Source organism: Mustela erminea, chromosome 2 (genome assembly GCF_009829155.1).
Source record: "Mustela erminea isolate mMusErm1 chromosome 2, mMusErm1.Pri, whole genome shotgun sequence".
NCBI lineage: Eukaryota > Metazoa > Chordata > Mammalia > Carnivora > Mustelidae > Mustela > Mustela erminea.
Genome location: NC_045615.1, coordinates 5,677,712 through 5,704,192, shown reverse-complemented (window position 1 = coordinate 5,704,192; position 26,481 = coordinate 5,677,712). Strand labels below are relative to the sequence as shown.

General features: G+C 41.3%; 1 long non-coding RNA gene and 1 pseudogene across 1 annotated transcript; one reads left to right on the top strand and one right to left on the bottom strand.

Annotated features, from left to right (window-relative positions):
• Positions 1-243: 243 nt before the first annotated feature.
• LOC116584204 lies at positions 244-25,347 on the bottom strand. The gene is made up of 3 exons (XR_004283090.1): positions 25,246-25,347; positions 16,530-16,735; positions 244-1,381 (listed from the first exon to the last, which is right to left on the bottom strand). It is a non-coding gene; the product is annotated as an uncharacterized LOC116584204 (long non-coding RNA).
• On the top strand, positions 14,875-14,954 carry LOC116585366 (annotated as a pseudogene).
• Positions 25,348-26,481: the final 1,134 nt, after the last annotated feature.

The window sequence follows — 26,481 nt, the reverse complement described above, 5'->3', positions numbered from 1 at the left end:
TATTCTCCAAGTAACACATGTTCACTCTAAAACAAACAAACAAAAAAAACTGATAAAAGAAGACATTTTAAAATTATCTATTATTCCTATGCCCAGAGAAGAGTATTTTAATAATTTAATATTTGTGATATGTATTAATCTACTATCTTTTCCTATGCATATGTAACATATAACTTTCTACTACGGAAATTTTAAAGCTACCTGTTCTTTGAACAAGATAATACTGAATATTTCAGAGCAAGATAATAGTGACATGCAATATATTTTTTTCTACAACATGATAAGGTTACATGAAGTTCCACTGTGCACCATACATCATGGTACATTTAACTGATTCTCTATTGTCGGGGACTTTAGCTGTGTCCAATTTTTAGTTATTATAAAGAGGCTTTGATCAACATTCTAAAAGCAAAATCTTTGCACATATCCATGATTTTTCCTTTCAGACTGATTCTCACTAGTAGAATTTCTGGGTCACAGCACAGTGAAATCGTAAGGCTTTTCTTCTGTATATTGCCAAATATCCCTTGAGAAAAGTTATAGCAATTTACATGGCCACAAGTGGTATAAAAACAAGCACTAATTTCCCTGTAACACTGCCAGCATTTTTATTTTTATCTTTGCCAATTTTTTGGAAGAAAAATTAACTTTCAGTTGTTTAAAATGTGCAATTCTTGACTTTTGCCAAGGAAGTTAAATATATTTTCCATGGGTTCACTGGCCATTTACTCACATTTCTTCTTATGTAAAGTGATGTTCATTTCTTTTGTCTGCTTTGAATTAACTTGTTCCTCTTTTTCTTGTTGATTTCTAAATGTTTTATTATTATATCTTCCACTGATAAATATCTTGTGATTAACTCTTTCATAGGCACCAAAAATATTGTCTCCCCATTTGCTTTTTAATATTATTTAGTATTTGGTATACATAAGTTTTCATGATAAATGTTTATGAAGTCAAATTATCTTCTGTATTTTTCTTTATGATTTTTGTACTTTCTGGAACCCTTAGAAAGACCTTCCAAGATTATAAGATATTTATTTCATTATTTCTTAGAACTGTAAAGTTTTGTGGGTTTGGTTTTTTTTTTTTTTTCACATTTAAATCTTTATTTTGGATGTGGCCTTGAGCAGAAATTTACCTTTATTTAATGGCTAGTCATTCTCAGGTAATCCATTCTCCTCCCACTGACGTGAAAGGCCAGCGTTATCACAAAAAATTCTGTTCTATTTGGAGTCTCTTTCTATTCCATTTCATTTTTTCACACAGAGTGTCTCTCATCATTCTTCTGTCCTGCCTTTTCCATTTACCCTGCTCCACCACTGGGAAACGAATTCCTTTTCTGTACAAAATGAAGACAAGTCACCTGTTTTTAGTGCTCCTTAAAAAAGCAAAAGAGTGAAAATAATGATTAACCATGGATATTTTTAAATAGAGGAGTGTCATTTCAAAGGAAATCATTCCTAAAGAAATGGGCTTTAATCCCCTTGTTTTTGTTACTATCAGCCATTAGCAACTGAAAGGAGGGAGCCGGGAGTCCTGCTAAAACACTTGTCTCTCTCTTTGTTAACCCTTGAGTTACAAGGAGATGCATGCAGTTGAAGGGAGTTGGCCAGATTAGCAGGGCTCTACAAGCCACATCTATGAAGCAGAGTGCAGTGACCTATCCATCTGGCCATTTGCATCTGTGGCTGCTCCTTTAAGATGGCAGAGTTAAGAACCCACTTATGATATTGGGTAGTGTAAGTAGGTCTTTGACCCTGCACCAAAGACCTCTATCACTCACTGTTTCGAATCTGTTTCTGGTCAACTCCGGTTGGCCCAAACGCAGCTCTAATGAGACTGAGGTCATGGGTTCAATACCAGTGTGGTCTAATTACCAATAAGTCAACTGTTCCAGGGTCTCCGCTTGTATTTCTAAACCAAGCCAGTCATTTTGCATAGCTTTGGTGACTCAGGGGACAAGGTGAGAGAGCACAGATAAATCAGAACAAATCTCCCACCATACTGGGACTTGCACTCAATGCCCTGCTGTTGGCAGGTCAGTAGCAGGGTTTGGGATCCAGGCAAGGAGAGCTCATTTTTATATTGGAACAACAGCCATCAGTAATTGGCATATACTCCACCCCATTCTCCACCCCATTCCCCCATTATGGGATAAAGATTGCCAAACTCCCATCTCAAGGGACTTAGTGTTCTAATTTAGAGGATAGAGATTGGAGGGGATGGGAGGTTGATGGGGGGGAATCCAGTGCTTTAACAGGAATGTTTCAGTAACCACCGATACGTACGGGGAGATCAAAAAATGAAATGGAGATGCAACCCTTCTTGTTAATTTCATTATGAAGTAAATAAAACATGTGAAAACTTGGAAAACAAAAGAAGAAAAAGGTCCATTCACCCACACAATGCATGCACAATTAGAAATTTTAGATATCGCTTTTTCATTTCATTTCAATGCATTGCACAAATAACATTTTACAGGAGGAAGAAACATTTTTCAAGAAAATGGAAATCACCCACCATCTCTAACAAAGCTATTATTTTACATTTTTCCCGGAGATTTCCAGTCCTCACCCACAGAAGCACTGGGTCTGGGGGTAATTCCTCATAAATGCAGAAGTCCTCCAAGGCGATAACCCTAAAAAAGGCCCATCATTAAAATCCCCCAGGAAATCGAAGATGCCCGGTATTCTCAAGACCCCTTACACTTCACCTACTAAAGAAGTTTCTCTAATCATGAGTATTCAGCGCGATGTCATTTGGAAAACATCAAGGCGGGGGAGGGGAAGTGCTCCTGCCTAACACGAAGGCAGCACAATTGGAACTCCCCTTTAGAACGTACTGTAATTTCTCATGGAAACACTTTGTGAAAAGCCAGTCATATATCGTAGCCCCTAAGTATGAAACCATGGGTCCCTCCAACCACACAAAACAGCTGTGCCCTTGGAGGAAAGGTCATCGGCTGCAGTCGTGTTTCTTTTTACTTTTAAAGAACTGTCAGACCATGTTTTATGCAGTCCTTATGACAGGGTGCTGTTTATTGTATGACCAAAGCTGCCATAACTTCAGGACGAGGAAACTGCCTTTATTTGGAGAGTATATATCTTTCTGACTTGCAGGAAAGATGAAAATTAAGAACGGCCCCTTTTCGAAGTGGGTCTAAGTATTCTTTGACAGTCTCCTACAATATTTCAAACATCTTCGTCAGACCCATAAAACCTGATGCTGGCCTTGCTTAGCCCAGCTGAAGCTGGGTTGGAGTAAGGACATTTATCGCCAAGTGTGGTGTGAATGCTGCCACTTGGCAGATGTTTTTGGCCAAGGATTTTTAAACCGGCTTGCTTGGTGCCCCTGAGGACAATGCAGTGTAGATAAAGAAATCACAGGGCGTTAGGAGATCCTAGTGAGAGCCGATGTTTATGTCATGTGCCAGGTTCTGTGCTAAGCGTGCTACATGCATTATCTCAATTCGTAATCCTGTGACACAGATAAGAAAGCCGAGCTGGAAAGAAATCAACCAGCTTGTCCCCAGGTCACACTGCTGCAACGGCAGGGTGTTTGGATTCAAACCCAGGGCTCCGTACTCTGAGCCACCCTTGTAATTAACATATGTTGGTCACGTGATGCTTCCCAGGTGCTGTGGCCCCACATGCTAATGACAGTCTCCGCCGCCCTCCCATGTTCCTCTTCCTATCAAAATTGCGTCGGAGAAAGTAAGTTGCCTCCGCAGGGTAACACAACCCCATGACAGTTTACATTTGAAACCAGCTCTGTATGACCTCCAGCTCCTTCCTCCAACACCCAAGTTCTTGACCCGGAGAGTCTTCTCAAGACGAGGAGTAAAGCAAATGTGAACCATTTTCAAAAACCTGCTCCAGGGCTTGATTGTCGGAAGGATCAGTTGGGGAGGGAAAGGGACAAATTCGCTTGAGAGCTCTGCTCAAAATGCTGGCCAAATTCTGCGTCAGTGTGTTTTTATATTCTAGTGCAGGTGAAACCTTAGGAACGCTGAGCTGCTTCAGAAATCAGTTTGGATCTGCACCAAACTTATGAGGGACCAGTGGTTACTAAATAAGTACAACCTGGTCATGTAAGTTAGTCAAGCAATGCCTTGCCTGGGGTCATGCAGTCCACTGTGGCATAGTGAAGTCCAGGAGAGTCTCCTGCCAACTAGAAGTCTCTGTCGGGATGGAGAAACCGTGAAGGTCAGATCGAGTAGATGAAGCAACCATGGAACCTTTTTCTGCTTCGAATAAAGTCACAAGAGAGCCTGACAGCTGACAGACACATTTACCTTTTCTCCTTCCCCTCAGGTGGCCCCTCATCTCACCCATCCCCCCCCCTTGCCCGCACCCTCTTTTCTCACCCCTCCCTTAGCCACCCTGTGACGGTGGGAAATCACTGGATAGGTGGGCTGGCTTCTAGCCCTTGCTCTCACACTCACTAGCTTTGTAACTCTAGACAAGTCACTTAACCTATGTCTTTCGACCTCACTGCTTCATTTTTTTCAACAGATTTGTATTAAACGCCAAATGAAATGCTCATATTTCATGGGTGATATGAGGACTCAGGCCAACTGGACTCTGCAGTCCTTTCGAGGTTTAAAATGCTGTGACTCTCTCCCTCTGCTGTGATACTCCTTTCCTTCTCCTTCTCATCTTCTTCCTTCCTTCTCTGTATTTCCTCTGTAACCTCATTCCAGTCCGCTTCTGCGGCTCCCATGGCACAGAAGGAGAGAGACAAAGATAGAGGAGAGAAATTCAAAGATGGTGGGATCTTCCTTCCTTCCTTTCTTCCTTCCTAATCCCAAGGTGCTTTTCTTGGGCTTTTCAGGGACTAAAGAAACCTCTCTTAATTCATTTGTTCCTTCAGGCAAACTTTCTGAGTGTCTGCAGGTGCCAACATTTTGTTAGGCATGGTAAATGACAATGACCACCAATGGGATCTGGGGAATATTTGCTCACACTGATATGCAAACCGTGGTTCCTTGGGGGAACCCAAGGAGCTGATGCTCATTATAATCACTTACCACTAAAGGAATGTCCAAACCAAGCACATGGACTGCCTTAAAAGTGACAGTCTCAGGAGCCCACCGCAATAAAGCCTTCCCATAAATGCAATTCTGATGGCCTGTAAGGACTCTGGCAAGTGCCAGTTCTGTGTGTGTCTAATGTACCCGCCTTTCTGGCTTGAAAATTCCAAAGGGCTCAAAGAACAGCTACAGCAGTGCAGTCTAACAGAACTCTAGGATCACGGAAATGTTCTATATCAGAACTGTCTGATACTACACGAAGCTAGAGGCTACCAGTTGGGACAGCACAGATACAGAATATTAGAAGCTCATATGAAAGGACATAGGACTCCTAGACTGGATAGAGCAAATACATAAAATGGACATCAGGTGATATCCATTATCTGATAATGGAAATGTTAAGGACAGTCAAATGCTGAATTGTGGGATTTTTAAGAGGAAAAATGCCAAAACAAGAAGGGAGGGATTTTAGTCTTAGAGAGTTTCAGGGGGCCCTGGCACACAGCTCTCTGAAACTTCACTGGATGGATGAATGGTTGCTACTGGTTCTGGTTAGGCTGCTTTGGTTATGATAAAGAACAGACACCCACATACATCAGCTTGAGCAAATGATGGCAGTAGTTGTAGTAAAACTGTATTTCTTCTACATAGGGGGCAGGATCTATTGGACCGCCCAAATCAGCTGACGGCAGCTGGGTCTCACAGTGATTGGGTGGAAGACATTTTCACGGTTTTTTCAAAAACATGAAGTCAGACACCCTTAAAAACGGTATAAGCACTTTTCTGGGTTTTAGTGCTGATAAATGTCCATGGTAAATGATAAAAATGATAAAATGATAAAAACAGCTTTTAAAGGGTATGTCAGAGGCAAGAAGAATAAGGAAGTCTTCATGTTTGGGGCAGAAGTTCTTGTTAATTGATCACAGATAGAAATAAAACTACTTGGCTTCTGTTCATACTTTTCTTCCTATTTCATCCTAGGGAGATCAATCTTCATGTGATAAAAGAGAATGAGAACATTGTAAGAGATAAACCGAAGTTGGTTATTATAACACACCTCATTGCCCTCCATGAGTTTAAGTCTACACAAATTATGCCACCAGCATCGTGTAGAAGCAATTAAAGCTGAAACGCTACAGATATCTTCTGAACACCCATGGAGAATGAAAGGAGTGTCAGTTGACTGGAGAGGACTCAACATATCCCCAGTTTTCCAGAAAATGTAGGAAAAATGCTTCATAAGCTGAAGACTAAAAGGCTTGATGGCAGTCTCTAGAATAATTTCAAAGTGCGTTTTAAGGGAGATGGTATGTGGACACACTTCGAAAGGAAAGCAGTGATCACCAAAAGTCAGAATGGGGTCACTGAGAATAAATCATGCCAGTTTACCTTCCATTCTGCTTTTGGCACAGAGAATTGCAAAAACACATACTAAACTGTAAGGTATTTGACGGGGTCTCTCATTAGCTCCTTTGGACAAGATTTAGAAATGTGAGCTAAATGCTGGTACCATTGGATAGATTAGTAAGCACTTGGATGGCTATTCTCAAAAATTTGTGATTAATAGATGGCTGTCAACCCAAAGGGAGGCTTCTAGATCATGCCACAGAACTATTTGTCCTTGGCGTGCATGCTCTGTTAAACATTTGCATGACTTAGATGAGGACAGTGGTGATATGCTTATTAAATCAGCAGATGACAGGAAACTAGGAGGGAGAGATAACAGATTTCAGGCCCCAAATTTTCTCAGTCTGAGAAAATAGGCCAACTTCAATAACTTTTCAGTGTGAAAATCTGCCCTAATCCATGTTGACAAACAGCCCCCTTCAGCTCCTTGAAAGACCAGGTAGGATAAAGACAGGGAAACTTGGCCTGTCTTTACCTGAGCAACTATTTTAATTATTGCTGTTACCATCCTTATTTCCAGCTTCCACCATTTTCCATAATCAGACCACCCAAACCAATTTGCTTTCCAGTCTCTTGACTGCTTTGTTTTGCTGTCAGAATAACATCACGACACTTTAAAGTCATCCCCTGGCTCTTGTTAAGAACTGACCTTCGGAATGCCTCCTCCATCCCTTGTCTTCATGCCCTACTCACCAATAAAAAGTTTCCAAGAATCAGCCTCTACTTAGAGCTCCTAGTACTTTACTCCCCTTCCTGGTAAGAAACTCACCAATCTTATAATTTGCCTTGTGATGAAACTGAAGAGGCTTCTGTCCTCAGTGACACACACAGAGCCTGGGCTCTCTGTGTGGAGTTACACTATCCTCTGTCCAGTTCTGTTTGCTCTCTGATGTCATCTAGAAGCCAGCCCTTCTTGGCTCTTTAACACTTTGGGACTATGACCCCTGTAACATACAATGGGTGATTAGAGCTGGTTGCTAAAAATCAGTAAGACAAGCCCAGAGGCACCAGCAACTTGTATTCAACTGATTATGAACTCCAAAACTGATGTGATCCTAAGATGTGCTCTCAGAAGTTACCAATCTGTCATAAAGGAAGAGAACCTCTTGCTCTTCTCTGCTGAGTAGACCACGCTGGGTACTACCTGGAGAAACACTATCCAATCAAAACCTCCTTGGAGAAGAATGGCTAGCAGAGTTAAGAGACTTGACACCAAGTGAATAAAACAAACACTGAAAACTTGGGGTGTTCAGCCCTGAAAAGACCATAAGAGTTGCCCACAGATTTTAGGTCTGGCATATAAAGGACTGGAGTTATCCTCCCAGACAAAGCAAGCATCAAGAGATGAAAAGTCCAGAAAATCAGATTTCTTACAACAATCTCTGACACTGCCCTAGGCCAGCCCAGGCTACCTAAAAATGTTCTGAATTCCCTGCTGCTAGAAATGCTCAAAAAGAGACAGTCTATCATCTTTACTGTTAAATTTGAAATGCATGGGTTAGCATCTAGTTAATTAGAAAACCTTCAAAGCCCTTTACACCCGAGGTCTATGATTTTATTACTACATGTGTGATTTAACTTGGGCTATTTTGTCTTAATTCTCCTGGTCTACTATTCCAAGAATATATTCTAGAGAAGGTATACGGTCTCTCTCTTTAAGTGTGTAAGGCCAGGCAGAGGAACATTGGGGAAGACCAAGATTAATCCTTTTTTAAACATACAGCTGGTAAATATCTGCTGGGTCTACAAAATTCTGCTCATCATTCGTCACAATCTTTGCCCCCACCCGAGCTCCCTTGGGTCCTTTGAAATATGACTTTAATTCTGTTCTCTTATCAGAATCTGGACAACAGGTCAGTTTTCCTCCCAAGCCTTCCTCTTCACAGATAGGAAGTTCTCCAGGACACTGCGGCCAAGCTTGGCGTTGGGGGCCTTGCTTACTCAGCCACTGAAACCCACACAACCACCTGATTGCCTCCTTTTTATCCCAGCATGAGAAGGGGAACAGAGAAAGGAGGGGGTCATTACGCAGAAGAAGCTGACTAGGCCCATTCATCTTCCTGCATCAGCCCATGGCCGTTCTGCTCCTGGGCTTCTTTCCATCCCTGGGCCTGTCTCTCCACTAAAGAGCCTCAAAGTGACTCCCATCTTTCTCCCATGCCTCTGTGTCAGCCTTCTCAAATAAGCCCTCTGTCTACATCATAGAAATCTCTGTCCAAAACCACACATCTTTTGCATTTTACACAGCTTTCAGACTATTGTCTCTGGGCAAGGAAGGTATGATTATTTTCATTATTTCTATTACCATCACCATTTCCTGAAAACTTACAATGTCAACCTTTTACCTTACTTTCCTTAACATATGAGGAAACAAGCCATGATAAAGATTGTTGAATAATAGACAAAGGTCAGAGCATGTTCTAGAGAGAACCTAAAATATGTGGATGGAAGGTACGACCAGATTACATTAAAAGATCTTTTCAAATCTAAGGACACAGAAAAAGCAAGAAAGAGAGAAAGAAGAAGGAAAGAAGGAGGGAGGATAGGAGAGAGGGAAAGAAGAAAAAAAACCCAGAAAGTAGAATGGCAGTTGCCAAGCTCTTGGGGGAAGGAGCCCGTGGGAGTCAACATTTAAGGGGACAGAGTTTGAGATTTAGAAAGTGAAAGGAGTTATGCAGACAGATGGTGGCCACAATGGCACAACAATGTGAATGTGGTTCCTACCACTGAATTATACACTTACAAATGGTTAAGATAGTGAATTTTATGTTAGGTGTATTTTACCACAATTTTAAAAATGGGAAAAAAAAGATTTTTTTTCAAACCTAGATTTTGACTCTATGATTTTCAGTTAGAACTTCTAAGAACAGCACATAGTTAACACACAGGCCACAGGAATCTGAGACATGATGTAAAAGTAAGTGAGGAAGGAAGGAAGACATGCACCCCAGCAGAAAAGTCATAATTCTTATGGGTAAGAGAATTCCTCTATCCAACACTCGACAGTCACCCATCCCAGTCTTGGTTTTCTGGATTCTCAGCCAACAATAAATTCAGTACAGCACATCTGAAGAGAGTAGGACAGAGCAGGGAAAAGACGTTAGGCTAAGATCAGAGTCTAGAAAAGATATTGGATAATGCTTAAAAGCATATACAAAACTAATAAAAATCAGCAGGCTGAGACCATTTAGTGCTGGAGCAAACAGCTCTTCACAACTCAAAGGGCCCTGAGGGCTTGACACAATGACTGATGTACATAATCAAGTCATCAAAGCATCATTGAGAAGGTTAAATAACACTCAAAGTTCTTAGTTGATGAAAGAAGAAAGTATCAAATGCTTTTTAGAAATATTCTCATAAGATGCCTTGAATTTCTGTCTAGGTTGTCATTTAAAATGGAATATACAGTTGTCTGGAAGACTCACTGATGCAGAACCCTCATTTTCCCATGATGCCTGATAAATAAGCAGACCAGAGAGTTCCAGAAAGCTCTCCAAGAAGATTTCTTCCTCTCCTTGTGTTGTCTCACTCTTTTATGTGTGCTTCCAGTTAAGGAAACACACATGGGCCACAAGGAACCAGATTATCAATACAAACAACAGGCCACCCATCCGCTCGGCTTGAGGAAGGCCAGCCACCTCTGAGGACTGGCGGGTAAACCCTGCTCGGTGAAAGTACTCTCAACTGAATGGTAACAACCTGATCCAAATACATACTCTCTTTTGGTAAGAACAAATGTTATGAAATAAAGAGAAGGTGAGCTAACTGAGTTTGGTTCCCTCTTCCAAAGCTATTATAGATACCAGACATGTCAGTCAGAATGCTTAGCAAGATCACTGGCCATTTATAAGGAGACTTAAGCACCCATAGTCCTCAAGTGATGGCATGCGTTTCTTGAGCAAGGGATAGCCTTAATTGTACCAGAAATGGGCACCTGATCCAAGGTCGGCGAATCTATAGATTGATCTCGACCAGTGAGGTCGGGCATAAAACAATCTACTTACAAGGTAATAAGCAACCTTTCTCTCCCATCAGAATTTGAAATGAAAAATATAGAGAGACTCAGCCAGTGTGCTTGGGATATATACCGAGTAAGATACATTCTCTGTCCTCATGGAGCTCATTTGTGGACAGGTAAATGCTATTACCATAATTGCCACCAAGTTATGAGCCAAATGTAAATTGGTGCAACCATTATAGAAAATAGTGTGGAGGTTTCTCAAAAAATTAAAAATAGAAATACCAAAATTCTACTTCTGCATATTCATCTAAAGAAAACAACAACACTGAGTCAGAAAGATCTGCACCGCCATGTTCATTGCAGCATTATTCACAATGGCCAAGAGAGGAAAGTAACCTAAGTGTCCTCCATGGGATGTATAGATAAAGAAAATGTGGTATATAGGTAAAAATGGAATATCACTCAGCTACAAAAAAGAAGAAAGTCCTACCATTTCTAACAACATGGATGGAACTTGATGCTATTATGCTGAGTGAGATAAGTCAGACAGAAAAAGACAAAATACTGTATGATCTCACTCATATATAGAATCTAAACAAACAAATTGAATTCATAGATACAGAGAAGAGATTGGTGGCTGCCAGAAACAGGGTGTGGGGAGGAGGAGAGGGTGAAATGGATGAAGGGTGTCAAAGGGTACAAACATCTAGTCATAAGATAAAGAAGTCATGAGATGCAAATGTACAGCATAATGACTGTGGTTAACAACACTCTGTTGCATATTTAAAAGTTACTAAGAAAGTATATCTTAAAAGTTCCCATCACAAGAAAAAGAAATTGTGATGCTGTGTGGTGATCAATGTGAACTAGACTTACTGTGGTGATGATCATTTCACAATATTTATAAATACTGCATTCTGTTGTGTACCTGAAACTAACATAATACTATTAAATGTCAACTACAATACAATAAAAAAAATTATAAAAAAACCTTTCTACGACCCCCTAAGGCAACTGGGAAAAACATCCACACTTCTTTCTCTGGTCTACACGTGATCGGATCCCACATTTTTTCCCCATACTTCCCCATGTCATTCAGGCCTCAGCTCCAGGGCTGTCCAGAGCCATACAGAAGTCTGAGACCAGAGGGGAAATATGCTCCCTTCTCGATGTTTTCATGTATTTTTTGACTGATTAATATTTTTCCAGAACATTAAAGTAGTTGAAAAAATATCAAAAACTTTAAAAGTTTATTAAAACTCACATTATTTTAAGTTTAAATATTTTATTTATACCCAAACCAGAATTTATTGGCATCAACAGAAGCAAACTCACCAAGAATATGTTCAAAATTTCTTCCTAGATGATCTCATTTTCAATTGAGAGAATTGCCATATTTGATAACATTTCCTGACCAAGTGATAATCTTAAACAGTTTTTGATTAGCTTCACCTTACTGATCCTCTTTTATTTAAAGTTTTGATATCTTATTCCTTATGTTTTACACATTAATTTTGCTTTTAAAAAAATATTTCCTTAAAATAGTATTTATTTTGATTATTGAGATTTTGGTGTCCCCCCTAAATTCTGTGCCCAAGTCTGTGCTTACCTGGCCCACAGGGTCACGGGCCTCTTCCACTCAAAGGCCAGCTCCTCAAAGAGGTCTTCTCTGACATTCTATTCAAAGTAGCCTTCCCACCCTACACTTTCCTAGTTACCTTGTCTACTGTTACCCTAATTTAGTTTTAAAAGTAATTCTAGGGCACCTGGGTGGCTCAGTGGGTTAAGCCTCTGCCTTTGGCTCAGGTCATGATCCCAAGGTCCTGGGATCAAGTCCCGCATCGGGCTCTCTGCTCAGCAGGGAGCCTGCTTCCCTTCCTCTCCCTCTGCCTGTCTCTCTGCCTTTCAAATTAAAAAAAAAAAAAAAAAGTAATTCTATTATTCTAAATCATCCTACCATTTAATTTTTTTTTAAAGATTTTATTCATTTATTTGAAAGAAAGAGACAGAGATAGTGAGAGAGCGTGAGCAGGGAGGAGAGGGAGAAGCAGACTCCTCGTAGAGCAGGAAGCCAGATATAGGACTCAATCCCAGGACCCCAAGATCACGACCTGAGCTAAAGGCAAATGCTTAACTAACTAAGCCACCCAAGCACCCTGCTTTTAAATTTTTTCTTAAGTTCTGTCTTCCACAGAAGACATTTAAGTTCTGTCTTCCACAGAAGGATTTTCCACCCCAGGTAGAAAATCCATGCAATGTGTCCATCTTCTTCACTGTTCTAGCAACAGCCCCTATAACAGCAGCTGGCACACATCTGATAAAATAATGCATTTGGGAATAATTGGATTAGAGATGGTCATTGAAGCCTGTGTGTTTCAAAGAATGTATGATATGAAAAGAAAAGCTAGTCTAGAACAAATCTCTGGGAGACAACAACTTTTAGGAGCAGGAAAAAAGAAGACTCTAAAAAGGTAACTGAAGTATCAAATGTTGGTGAGAATGTAATGGCAACAGAGCTCTCATTCACTGCTAGCAGAAGCGCAAAATGGAATAGCTACTTCGGAAGACAGTTTGGAGGTTCCTTATAAAACTAAACATACTCTTATCAGCATAGTCTTACTGTGAGCCAGCAGCAATTGTGCTCTTTGGTATATATCCAAAGCAGTTGAAAATTTATGTCCACAAAAGAACTTGTACGAAGATAAGTATAGCAGCTTTATTTGTGATTATCAACACTTGGAAGCAACCAAGATGTTCTTCAGTAGGTAGATGGACACGAAAACTGTGGTACATCCAGTCTATGAAATAGTATTCAATGCTAAAATACTACTACTACTAATTATTATTATTATTATTATTAGAAGAAGAAGAAGAAAAGAGCTATCAAGCCATGGAAAAACATGGAGGAAACAATATTAAGAAGAGGCCAATCTGAAAAGGCTACGTACACACTGTGTGATTCTAACTGCACAGCACAAAATAAAGAGCCAGAAAAAGATCCACGGTTGCCAGGAGTTGGGGGAGGAGGAAATGACTAGGCAGACCGCAGATGTTTAGGACAATGAAACTATTCTCTATGATACTACAATGGTGGATACATGCCATTACACATTTGTCCAAACCCATAGAAGGCACAATATCAGGAGTGAACTCGAATATAAATTATCTGGACTTTGGATGATAATGTGTCAATGTAGGGTCATGGATTGTAACAAATATGCCATGCTGGTGAGGGACATGGATAATGGGGGAAGGGCTAGCCATGTGTGGGGGTAGAGGGTAAAGAGGAACTCTCTGTCCCTTCTGCTTAATTTTGTTGTGAATCTAAAACTGCTCTAAAAAAAAGTCTATTAAAAAGGAGGGGGAGGGACGCCTGGGTGGCTCAGTTGGTTAAGCAGCTGCCTTCGGCTCAGGTCATGATCCCAGCGTCCTGGGATCGAGTCCCACATCGGGCTCCTTGCTCTGCAGGGAGCCTGCTTCTCCCTCTGACTCTGCCTTCCACTCTGTCTGCCTGTGCTCGCTCTCACTCGCTCTCTCTGACAAATAAATAAAATCTTTAAAAAAAAAAAAAAAAAAAAAGGAGGGGGAAAAAAAAACAACAACTGCGAAAGTACAGAGAAGCAGAGTGAATCCGAAGAGTAGCTCTTGAAAACAGCAAAGGATAAGATTATTTCAAGAGGGCGTGGCAGTCATTGCCTAATGCTGCCAAAGGCTCATCTAAGATAAGGACTAAAGGGGGCATCTCTTGAATTTAGAAAGAGGTCATCCTCTACTTTCGCAGAAGCAGATTCGTTGAAGGATGGTGGGTGAAAGCCAGATGGAGGGATGAGGAATAAATGGGTAGTATGACGATAGTAGAGCTTACAATAATGACAACTCTAAATGTCTGGCAGTGAAGGAGCCACAGATAGAGGAAGGGGACAAAGGTCAAGAGACGACTGATGTTTCTAGATTGGGACAGACATGAACATGTTTAAATATTGATAGGGAAAAGCCAAGAAAAAGGAGAGGTAAAGAATGATAATGTAGGAAAGGGGATAACTTATATTGCATCTTCCTAAGTAGGTGGGAGTAGGTAGGAACCAGGACACTGGTGGAGGGATTTACCTTGAACAAGAGGGGAATATCCTATTCTGTTGTAAAAGGTAGAGAGGAGAGAAGACCATGAATAGTCATGATCAAAGAATGGTGCTTCCTCAGAAGCTTTCTATTTTCTCCTATGAAATTGGAAGTGAGATCTACTGAGGAGAAACTATGAAGCGATTGGATAGGAGGTTTTATTTATTCACTTCACAAATATTTATGGGGTAGCTACTATGCCCAGGCACTGTCTTGGGTACTTGGAATACATTAATGAAAAAAGGGAAGACTCCTGTCATTGCGGAGTTTAAATTCCATATGAAAATAGGTAATAAACAATAAACATAATAAATGAATTATCTAGTGTGTTAAGTTATAAATACTGTGAGAGAGCTTTGCGCAGTGGCAGTATCGTAGCCAATGAGGTTTATCCGAGGCGCGATTATTGCTAATAAATACTGTGAGAAAGTAGAGGGAAGAGGTGGAGAATGCCTAACAGGGAGGCAGAGAGCAGCTTGCAGTGTCCAACAGAGAGGTGAAGGCGGGCTTCACTAAGAATAGGAAGTATGAGGAAATATTTGAATATGATGAAGGAATTTGATGAAAATCTGGAGGAAGAGTCTTTGAAGAGGAACAAAGAGTGCAGAAGTTCTAAGGTTGGACACTGTGTTTCCCATTGCTGCTGTAACAAATTACCATGAACTTTATGGTTTAAAACAACACAAAATTGGGTCACCGAGGTGGCTCAGTCAGATAAGTGTCCTACTCTTGGTTTTGGTTCAGGTCATGATCTCATGGATTGTAAGACTGAGCCCCACATGGGGCTCCATGCTTAGTAGGGAGTCTGCTTGAGATTCCCTCTGTCTCTGTCACCCTCCCCCTCTGGCCCCGCTCATGCTCGCTCTCTAAAATAAATAAATAAATCTTTGAAAAAAAAAAACCTACAAAATTTATTCTTTTAAATTCTGGAAGCAGACATCTAAGATCAGTTTCATAGGGTTAAAGTCAAGGTGTCAGCAGGGCTAGTTCTTTCTGGAGGCTTCAGGGGAAATCTGAACCTCTTCTAGTTTCTGCAGGCTGCCTAAGTTTCTTCTTTTTCTCATCACTCCAACCTGTTGCTTCCGTCCTCACATCTCCTACTTTGTTTTCTGTAGTCAAATCTCCCTCCTCCTCTAAAAACAACTGTGATTACATTTAGTGCCCACCAAGACAATCCAGGATAATTTCCCTATCTCAAGATCCTCAGTCACAACTACAAAATCCCTTTGCCGCTGTAAGGTGATATTCACAGGTTGAGCAATTAGAACCTGCATATATTTGAAGGCCATTCTTCAACCTACCACAGTCCATACTCTGGCTCCCAGAGATCCACATTCATCCAATATGTAAAATACATGTAATCCAGTGTGCCTGGGTGGCTCAGTCAGTTAGGCATCTGGCTCTTGATTTCGGCATAAGTCATGATCTCAGGGTCATGAGATGGAGCCCTGTCTAGCATGGAACATGCTTAAGATTCTCTCCCTCTGTCCCTCCCCCACTGCACATGGGTGTGTGCATGCACTCTTAAAAAAAAAAAAAAATACATGTACCACCATCGCAACATACCTAAAAGTCTCAATCCTATACAGCATCAATTCTAAGTCCACAATTTCATCTAGGTGTCATCAACTCAAAAATCTCAAATATTATCTAAGTCAAATACAGATGGAACTCTGGATAGGATCGATTCTGATGCAAATTTCCTCTCTACCTACGGATTTGTAAAACTAGAAAACAAGTTATCTGTTCCTAAAATTCAAGGGTGGGACCATCATAGGCTGCCAGGTAGAGACGTTCCCATTCAAAAAGGAAGGAAAAGGATGGAAAAAAGCATCACTAGTCCTAGACCATCTTGTAATCCAGCAGGGCAAACACCATTAGTTTTCAAGACCTGTAAATAACATCCTGTGGCCTGAGACTCTACGCTTTGGAGCCAAGGTTCTGCTTTCTGAGCCATCCTTCTTATTTCATGAAGGGTAGCATGTGTTTGCAGCTGAATAGTTTTACCTGCTTCCTGTCCATAGAATTTGGGGACTTCTACAGCCCTCTTTCATTTTGTCTTCTTAGGTCAAGCTGGTGGTGCTTCCGCTGGTGTGACATTCTCAGAAACCTTGCGGGCCTCCTTCGTTCTGTTGTATGTCATGGGGATCCGTTTGACTCCATTAGACCCTTCCACAGGCTTCTCCCGGTTATCTTTTCTCTGTTCCTGGCTTCTGTGGAGAAGGTTGAGTCACACACCTAATCTCTTCAAAGAGTCATCTGTATGACTGAATACTTTAAACCGTGATCCTAGACACTAACTAAAGTTTGCCCAGTCACACTCTTGCTTTCTCTCCAAAGCACAGCTTCCCTGATAGTAAATCTCCTAGTTTTAACACCTTTTGCTGTCTAGATAACCTGAGAATTTCCCAAATCAAGTCCTCTTCATTTTTCTTAAAAGTTCTTGCTTCACAGAAGGCTATGCCTTCAACATCTTGCTTGGGAATCGCAGGTAAATACCTGCATTCATTGTTTAACAGTTCTGCTTCCCACAAAACTGTAGGACACAACTCTGTTGTTTTGGCTGCTTTATGCCAAAGATTCTTTTTTCTCCTGTTTCCAAAAATGTGTTCCTCATTTACTTCGGAATCCATACTGGTAGCACCTTTAATATCCAAATTTCTACCAACAATTTAGTTATGGTCATTTGTGTATTCTCCAAGACAATATGGACTTTTCCACAACAGGGAAGGAGTTCTCACTTCCTCCTGAGCCCTCACAGGCAGAGTTTTAACATCTATATTTCTACTGACAGTCTGCTGAAGACAATCTATCTAGGCTTTTTCTAACGTGCCCTTCAAAATTTTTCTGGCATCTGCCCACTGCCCAATTCCAAAGCCACTTCCACATTTTTAGGTATTTGTTAGAGCAGCACCCACTTTCAGGGCATAAAATCCATGCCAGGATTCAAGCAGAGAAATAAAACAAGTAGAATCAGATATATAGTAAGAGATTTATTGCAAGGAATTGGCTTACGTGATGTTGAAGCAAGATGTTGAAGTCACTACTTGGAAATGATATTGTGAGCCTGTCAGGGGTGAAGGTCAATGGAAAGAAAAGTCCAGCAGACAGCCAGGAAATTGGCGAGGCAAGTGCTAAATCTGTAGGGCAGGCCATCAGGATGGTGAGCTAGAACTTACAGGAATGAGCTAAAGTTGCAAGAACTGAAGAACTGAAGAAAGCTTCAGTTCTACTCGTAAGGCCTTTCACTCATTGAATCAGGTCCACCCACAGTACCTAAGATAATCTCCCTTACTTAAAGTAAGCTTATTATGAGCTTTAATCTACAATCTACAAAATGCCTTCACAGCAACACCTATATTGATGCTTCAATAACTAGGAATGATAACTTAGTCAAGTTGACACATAAACCCACCATCAGAGTCATGTTCAAGATTTAGCAAGTGGCTAAATTTGATTGTGGCTGGACAGGTGTCGGCAAGAGAGCAGTAGGAGGTGAGAGCCTGAAATGCTGAGTACTGTAGGGCACTGAGTAGAATGAAAAAGTTTTGAAATAGTTAATTCAGAGAATCAGAAGGCTGAAAAACCCAAGTGAAGAATGTACCAGCCTCCATGATAATGCTATTTTCTTCAGCAGTGAAGCAGTCCCCAGTTTAGGCAAGTTGAAGTCAGACACTAGAATGATCCAAGGGTTTTTGGAGTGTACATAGTGGAAAAAGAAAAGGGGGCAAGGAATTTAATTGGCAAGGAAGATGTGGAACAGTAAAGCATGAGGCCCAAACTGGGTGGGATATAAAGTGAACGGTGGATAGGGGAAGACCTAGGCTTCAAGAGACTCAAGGAAGACTATAATAACAAGGCCATATGATCAAGGAAAATGTAAAATAGGAGTAATTATATGAGACAGGCATGAAATTAAGAGGTCCGGTCAACAGTGGAATGTCTACACTTATTGTTTCTGGGATGGGATAGGTATGGGTCACGATAGGATACGTGATATATTTTTGGAAAGTACAGCTGATGAAGGAGTACAGTAAAGCTCTCAGAGATGAGCCAGACCTAGAGTGGAAGTTAGGAAGATGAGCCCCATCCACCAGTGTCTTCACTGAATGAGGGGTATATGTCCAGAAGACAGCTAGTGATACAACCAGAGGAGTAGCCCTATGGTGCAGGCTAGAAGAAAGCAGGGCTTTTCTTTCCCCTGTGGAAGCACGGGTAGAGTCAGAAAATGAGAATTATCCATTTGAGATAGCTACCAAGAGAAGCAGTATCCTTAGGAAAGAGGTTGGTTTCAGTTAAGGAATGGATATAGAGGTAATCTTCAGTGAAAAGGTTGAGGATGCAGAGAATTTGCTTCCTAAGGGACCAAGGAAGTCTTGGAAAGGAGAGCAGTGGGGAAGGGAGTGGGGAATCAAAGCAGAGAGCTATAAAGATGAGTAGAAGTTACCTGGATGGTACCAAGGATCACAGAGAGAGGAGGCATGATGGGTTTACTGGTGGGGAGAGGGACACTCAGGCCTTGAGTGGCCCAGGGCCTGAATGGAAGTCACTTGCAAGGGAGGCCTAGTCTGCTGGATGTTTAGATTCTGGCTTCTCCGGAAGACAACAGTAGTCAAGACTGATGACAATGGGTTCTCTGTAGATGCCATTATACCATCCTGCAGTGGGATTTTTTTTTTTAAGGTTTTATTTGTCAGAGAGAGAGTATGTACAAGCAGGGAGAGCAGCAGGCAGAGGGAGAATCAGGCTCCTGCTGAGCAAGGAGTTCAATACAGGATTTGAATCCAGGACCCTGAGATCATGATCTGAGCTAAAGGCAGACACTTAACTGACTGAGCCACCCAGGTGTCCCCTGCAGTGGGATGTAAGGAGATTTAGAACCCTATCTATACAGGTGACTACTTAGAAATGATATTATGAGTCTCTCAAAGGTGAAGGTCAATGGAAATAAAAGTCCAGCAAACAGTAAAAACATTGGACAAAGTCATAGTTCTAGATACACACATACAATTTTATATTTATTTCGAGTGCTATCAGTATTAGATACAAATGAAAGTTGAAGTCATGGTTGTAGAGAAGGCTAAGTGTCATCTAAAGATACCATCAGAGGGACACCTGAGTTTAGTTGGTTAAGAGTCTGACTCTTGATTTCAGCTCAGGTCATGGTCTCAGGGTAATGAGATGGAATCCTGCATGGGGCTCCAGACTGGGTGTGAAACCTGCTTGGGTTTCTCTCTCTCCTACTCCCTTTGCCCCTCCCTCCCACCTCCTCTCTCTCCCTCAAAAAAATAAATAAAGATATTATTAGTAGTAACAATAATAATAATGATAGCAAAACATATTGAGCACTTACTCCATAGAGTAGCTGGCAAGTCACTACTCTAGCACACAACCTATACCCATTCAATATCCAAACAACTCTATGCATAGGTATTAATATTTTTCCTATTCTACAGATGACACCACAAAACTCATAATGATGGAACTAGTATTGAATCCAGAACCCATACTCCTAATCTCAATGCTAGTCTACCAAAAAAAGAGAAGTGAAGACATAAGCCTGCAGAACATCATTATTAGGAACATACTGCAGAGAAAATATAGAAACTGTATGTTGCTGAGATATGGGTAATGGATCCTAAGTATGGTCTTGAAAGTTGATTTTAAGATAAGGTACTGACAGGGGTGCCTGGGTGGCATAGTCGGTTGAGCATCTGACTCTTGATTCTGGCTCAGGGTCCTGAGCTCGAGCCCTGTGTTAGGCATCATGCTCAACAGGGAGTCTGGTTGAGATTCTCTTTTTCCCTCTCCCTTTGCCCCTCCCCTGCTCTCTCTCTCCCCCTAAGATAAATAAATAAATCTTTTAATAAAAAAAGATAAGTTGCTGATGGTATCTGGCTTTCTTGCCTTTGACTTTTTTCTTCAAAGTAGAATATGGGATAAAAATGAGTTCAATTTAGTTGGGTTTCAATTAATGGAAGTTTTGTGGTATCTGCTTAGTGGTTTAATAAAAGCAACCTAAGCACTGGGAAAAATTCCTCTAGTCTTCCTGCATTCCCACAAGAAATTTTTATTTAAAAAATAATAATCACCATAATAATAATCATAATTTTTCTTATCTTCTAAAGTGGACTCCTTGGACTTCACTGGCTAAAGCAGTTACTGTGGAAGGATCAGGGGTTAATTTTAGTTCTCCTGGGTTGTGAACACTGACTTGGGACTAAAGGAAAACCTTCATCCAATTTTTTTCCAAATTAAATCAAGAGCATTGATAATTAGTTTCTATCAAAGACATCTAGTGGGAAATGAAAGAACTGAGAAAGCCATAAGCTGCCTTTACTTCTTCATTAATATTTGCTCCCAAATGCAGGTCAAATAAACTACACTCACAGTTTTAAATGAGTTGCTTTAAAGTTGATGAATTATTTTTCTCCTTGGATTTATACCACCCGTTGTGGCTAATTATTCCCACTACATTCTCCTCTCTTACTTGAGGTTTTAGTCAAACAAAGAAAACAAAGCTAAGCTCCATAGACACTCTGTTTTGCTTTAAAAATTTCTTTCACCACATATGCAATCCCACTTTGAATACTGAGAGGTTTGTTCTCACAATCAAAGCCCCTCCTGGCTCTGATAGTGGATGAGGTCAGCTGATTTTATGACTTTTTGAATCCTCAGCACAGAAACACAGTTTAGAAGACAAGCCTGTAGGAGCTACAAGTGCAACTCCATTCTGACCACATCCTAATTTCCCCTGGTTAAAGCTTTCTTTCACTCCACCAGGCCTCAGCTTGCTCATCTCCAAGATAAGGGGAAGAACACTGTGGTAGAGATGGTTAGTTAGTCACCCAAATTTGTGCCTCCCCTCCTAATGCAGAGTTGTTGCTGGGAAGTAATCATTCAGCCAGAAACTAGATTGCCCCACCCCTCTTCTAGCCAAGTGGAGCCACAGGACTAGTTTTCACCAGCAGAAATTCAATGGAGTTCTGTGGGCTTGGGTTTTCAGATGGTGGGCAAGCACTCCTGTTTCTGGCTAAAATAGAACAGCAGGGACTAGATTTACCCTGATGTCCGAAACGATTAAAACATCAGATAGTAGATATGAAGCAATGGTTCTCAAGACATAGGACATCAGAAAACAAAGGGCAGTAGTCCTGGAGTGAGGAGAAAGAAATGAGGTGAGCCCACTTGACTTCCCAAACTAAATGGCCTGGAGAAAGTTTCCAGTGTGCAGCATAGGGAGGGGAAATCCAGGCTGAGTCCATCCATCTCCCTGAATTGAGGATACAGAGTAGGAGTCTGGGGAAGCAGAAGCCGCTAGAGGTCACTGGCCAGAGTACAGGGGATGCGAGAGGGTGCTGCATGGAGAGACAAGTCTGGGGCTCCATAGACAGTCCCCATTGAGTACTCAGTCGAGTATTACTTAGCACATGTGTATAATAAACTACCCAGGCCAAGAAAAGAACCACTCTAAAAGATTAGAGAGAATAATGCTCACACCACACACAGGGCCAGGATCAGTACCTGTTCCAAATACCCAGAGTGGAAGCATCAGAGTACTAAAAAGAGCCTTGCCTCACAACTGAAGACAGATTAATCTTAAATAAACCCTGCTCTGATCTCACCTAAAAAGGCTTACCCAAAAGGATTAAACTGGGGCACCTGGGTGGCTCAATCAGTTAAGAGTCTGATTCTTGGGGCGCCTGGGTGGCTCAGTGGGTTAAGCCGCTGCCTTCGGCTCAGGTCATGATCTCAGGGTCCTGGGATAGAGTCCCGCATCGGGCTCTCTGCTCAGCAGGGAGCCTGCTTCCTTCTCTCTCTCTCTCTCTGCCTGCCTCTCAGTGTACTTGTAATTTCTCTCTGTCAAATAAATAAATAAAATCTTAAAAAAAAAAAAATTTAGAAAAAAAAAAAGAGTCTGATTCTTGATTTCAGTTTAGGTCTTGATCTCAAGGTTGTGAGTTCAGGCCCTGCATTTGGCTCCAAACCCAGCATAGAACCTACTTACCAACAACAACAAAAAAGATCAAACTGTTTTTAAACAACAGCATCCCAGAACAAAGCTCAAGGCTATTTGTTAGAATGCAAAAACATCCATTACCAAATAATATCAAATAATACAAAATTCACAATGTCTAGCATCCAACAAAAGTTGCCAGGCATACAAAGAAGAAATACACAATCCATAATGAAAAGAAAAAAAATCAATTGAAACTGACCCAGAAATGATACAGATGGTAGCGTCAATAGAAAAGGACAATAAAAAAGACAATAGAAGGCTTATAACTGTATACCATATATTCAAGATGATAGAGGAAAGATAGAACAAGCTAAATAGAGACATAGAAGTTTTTTTTCCCCAAGATTTATTTTATTTATTTTAGAGAGAGAGCGAGAGTACAGTGTGGGAGAGGGAAAGAGAAACACAAGCAGACTCTGTGCTGAGTGCAGAGCCCAATGCAAGATTTGACCTCACAACCCTGAGATCAGACCTGAGTGGCAACCAAGAGTCAGAAACTCAACCAACTGTGCCACTCAGGTACCCTGAGATATAAAAGGTATTTTAAAAGAACCAAAGTCAGAAAGATTAGAACAAATACAAGGAAACTACTAGAACTAATAAGTGAATTTGGCAAGGTTTCAGGATAAAAAATTAATATATAAAAATCAATTATATATATAATGATATATATATGGGGTGTGTGTGTGTGTGTGTGTGTGTGTAGTAGTAGTAGTAGTAGTAGTAGCAAGGAACAATTGGAAAATGAAGTTTAGAGATTTTATTTATTTATTTGACAGACAGAGATCACAAGTAGGCAGAGGCAGGCAGAGAGAGAGGGAGAAGCAGGCTCCCTGCCGAGCAGACAGCCCGATGTGGGGCTCAATCCCAGGACCCTGGGATCATGACCCTGAGCTGAAGGCAGAGGCTTAATCCACAGAGCCACCCAGGCGCCCCTAGAAATGAAGTTTAAAACAATACCATTTATAATAACAAATAATATGAAATACACATAAATTTAACAAAAGATTTGCAGGACTTGCACATTCAAAGCAACCCTCAGAACATCCCTATGATGAACTCTATCAACAGAAAGCACCTTGCCTGGGCAAACTCAATGGGTGCTTCCATTGTCCCCGAATCTAATTAGGTGTTTGATCCCCCCCACTCTCCTACCTCTTGTCCACCAGCGTGAAACCTGTCCCAAGGTTCCACCTCCTTTTGTGTCCTCTCTATGACTGGAGCTAGAAGGGCCTCTAGTATCCCTCCTTTCCATGAAAAGTCATGTCTTCAATGTCCCATCTTCTTTGTACCCCAACACCACCTCCATTTTCCTTCTCCACCCCTGGATCTCTCCCCTTGCTGGGTGATTGACCATAGGGATTTTCACTCTTAGAGAAAACTCAGTCCTCTGACCTCAAGGTAGCTCACCCCAAATCTCTCCCATCTGGTGGAGCCCAGGATTCCACCATCCGCAAGCTACTTAGGGCTGGATTATTTTGTTTGGAATAACATTCTCGTGGGCCCTTCACACAGAGTCTTAAGTACTCAGTTTGGTCTCAACTCAGGGTCCCTCTATCAGCCTTGTCTGGGGTTTGCTCCTGATCTTCCGGCTGAGGAACGCCTTTATCAGGAGCCAACAGTCATTTTTAGTGAGAGGGCTATCAAAATCTGTATGGGGGGAGAAATTTTTTCCTAAAAAAGAAAATAATCTGTGGAGATACAACTTACCCACAAAGACAATCGTCTACATTATTCTGCAGAACAGCTTATGCTTTTTAGAGACTCTAATTGATTTGAAAACTATCCTTTCCAAGAAGGAAAAGATCTTTGATTTTGCAACACCAAGGTCCCACTAAGCTGGTTTTAGTGTGACCAAGAATTATTTGTCCTAAAATTCTTCAAGATCCCGTCTTTTAAAAGTACATTTTCCCAAAGTTTCCAAGATCCCAGGACTAACTCTTTGGCAGGGCTCAAATTCGCAATATCTGTTTTTGTCTTTCCCCTACAGACACCTCAGCAGTTCAGGCAAAAAGGAAATATTTCTAAACCCACAGTCTAAAATGGGAAGCTGGCCACCCACAGCAAACCCCAGGGGTTCCATCCTGTATCTTATTACAGGAAACACACACATATACACACACATATAACCTATATATATTATAGCTTATATCATATATATATATATATATATCACAATATCCATATATTATAGATAATATACAACACACTACATATTAAGTTTGCTGACTTATAACAGCCCAAGCCTATGAAGGGCTGCCTTTGCCAGTGTCCCCTGTACCCTGAAGTCTTCCCTCCAGAGTCTCTGTTCCTAACTGTGGGACAATGGTCCCTCTACCCTACATTTTTATTAGCTGATAAAATAAGAATTTAATAGACATGGGGAAGAGTAAACCTATACCATTCGAACTAAAGCATCTATAACTCTATCTGCACATTAATATTAGAGGACTGTAGTAATTATCTGCACCCAACAATGCAAAATAGATTCTGGAGGAAAATTCATTTTGTGTTCTAAGCAAGTAATTTTCAACACAATTCTTGGTGCCTTTATACATGCTTAAAATGTCCTATATCCTGTAACATTACCAAAAAACATGTTTTCTCTCTACACTTTCTTGGGAGATAAATAGCAGACCAAATGCTAGATCAATCCTATTAATGGAAAACGTGGAGGCTAGGGAGAGGATAAAACAAATTCACCTCAGGTCCTGAGTAGATTCTCCTTCTGCTAAGCAGGACCGCTTGCCTGCCTGCATCAGTCTCCCCGATACTTAGGTGAAGCACTGGAAAAAGAGAAGGAGAGTGGACCTTGCCCAAAGACAGCATTTTATCACCATGGTCCCACCCAGCAGATCTAGGGGCTTCAGTTATTCAAAGTCTTCTGTGTTGGCCAATCGGAAACATTCAGCTATTGCACTATGATGGGGGGAATCAACACAAGACCCCAAGGGATATTTTGACTGTGCCAGGCTTCCATCAATCAACCCAGAACTTTCTGACTGGAAATGAAGTATCCCAAACTCTAAATTCTCCTTCCTGGTTCCCCAACCCTGCCAGTTCTAGGGAATGCCACCATGTTCCCTGGACTTGTTCCCTCATGTGTTCTCTCACTGGGCAACATTTTGTTAACACTCCAAAAGAAACCGTTACTTCCACTGGTTCCATGCCATTCCTTCGTCATAACCCACCACAGGCTAGCATTTCCGTGGCTGTGCGGGGTATTTCCAGGCTCGGCTATTACCAGCGAATGCGGTGACATTAATATGAGTAAATGCAGGAAAAGGGATGAAATAAAACATATCCTATTGAAGGAAATGAGAGCTCCTTAAGAAAGGAAAACACACATAGGAAAAGACGTGGGCATATCAGAATACAAATAGGGCACTTGGGAGTAGTGGATTCCACAGGCATGATGTTATTGAAGTATTTGATACTAGAGTAAGCACCTGCAGATATGAATTACATCCTCGTGCAGACCACTAACATTAGAGTACTGACATCTCAGGAAGCGCTTATGTTATATTTCAAATCCCCCTGCCCACTGAGCAAATATCCAGTAAATCAATCAGTAATAAAGGACACCAACTAAAAGGCTTAAAATGCTGAACAAGCCACCTCTCCCTCCTCAGAAAGGCTGCTGTCCTTAATTTATTGGGGGTTCCCTAGTTGCTCACACCTCAGCCTAGAGACACAAGGAGGGTGAGATGGGCTATTAACACCTTCAGTGCTGGATCAGGGGGGAAAGCAACAGGCCGACCATCTGGGAACATTTCCAACATAGGCATCAGCTTGGAGAAAGGGGATGGAATTCCCTGGAGTCTCTCAGGAATCCCCGATACCTCCCCTGCCCCCAACCTCTGCCTCCTTAACTTGGATGTCACTTCTCTTTCCTTTGGGTGAGACACAGGGTTGTGGGTCATGCTCATTTAATTTGGT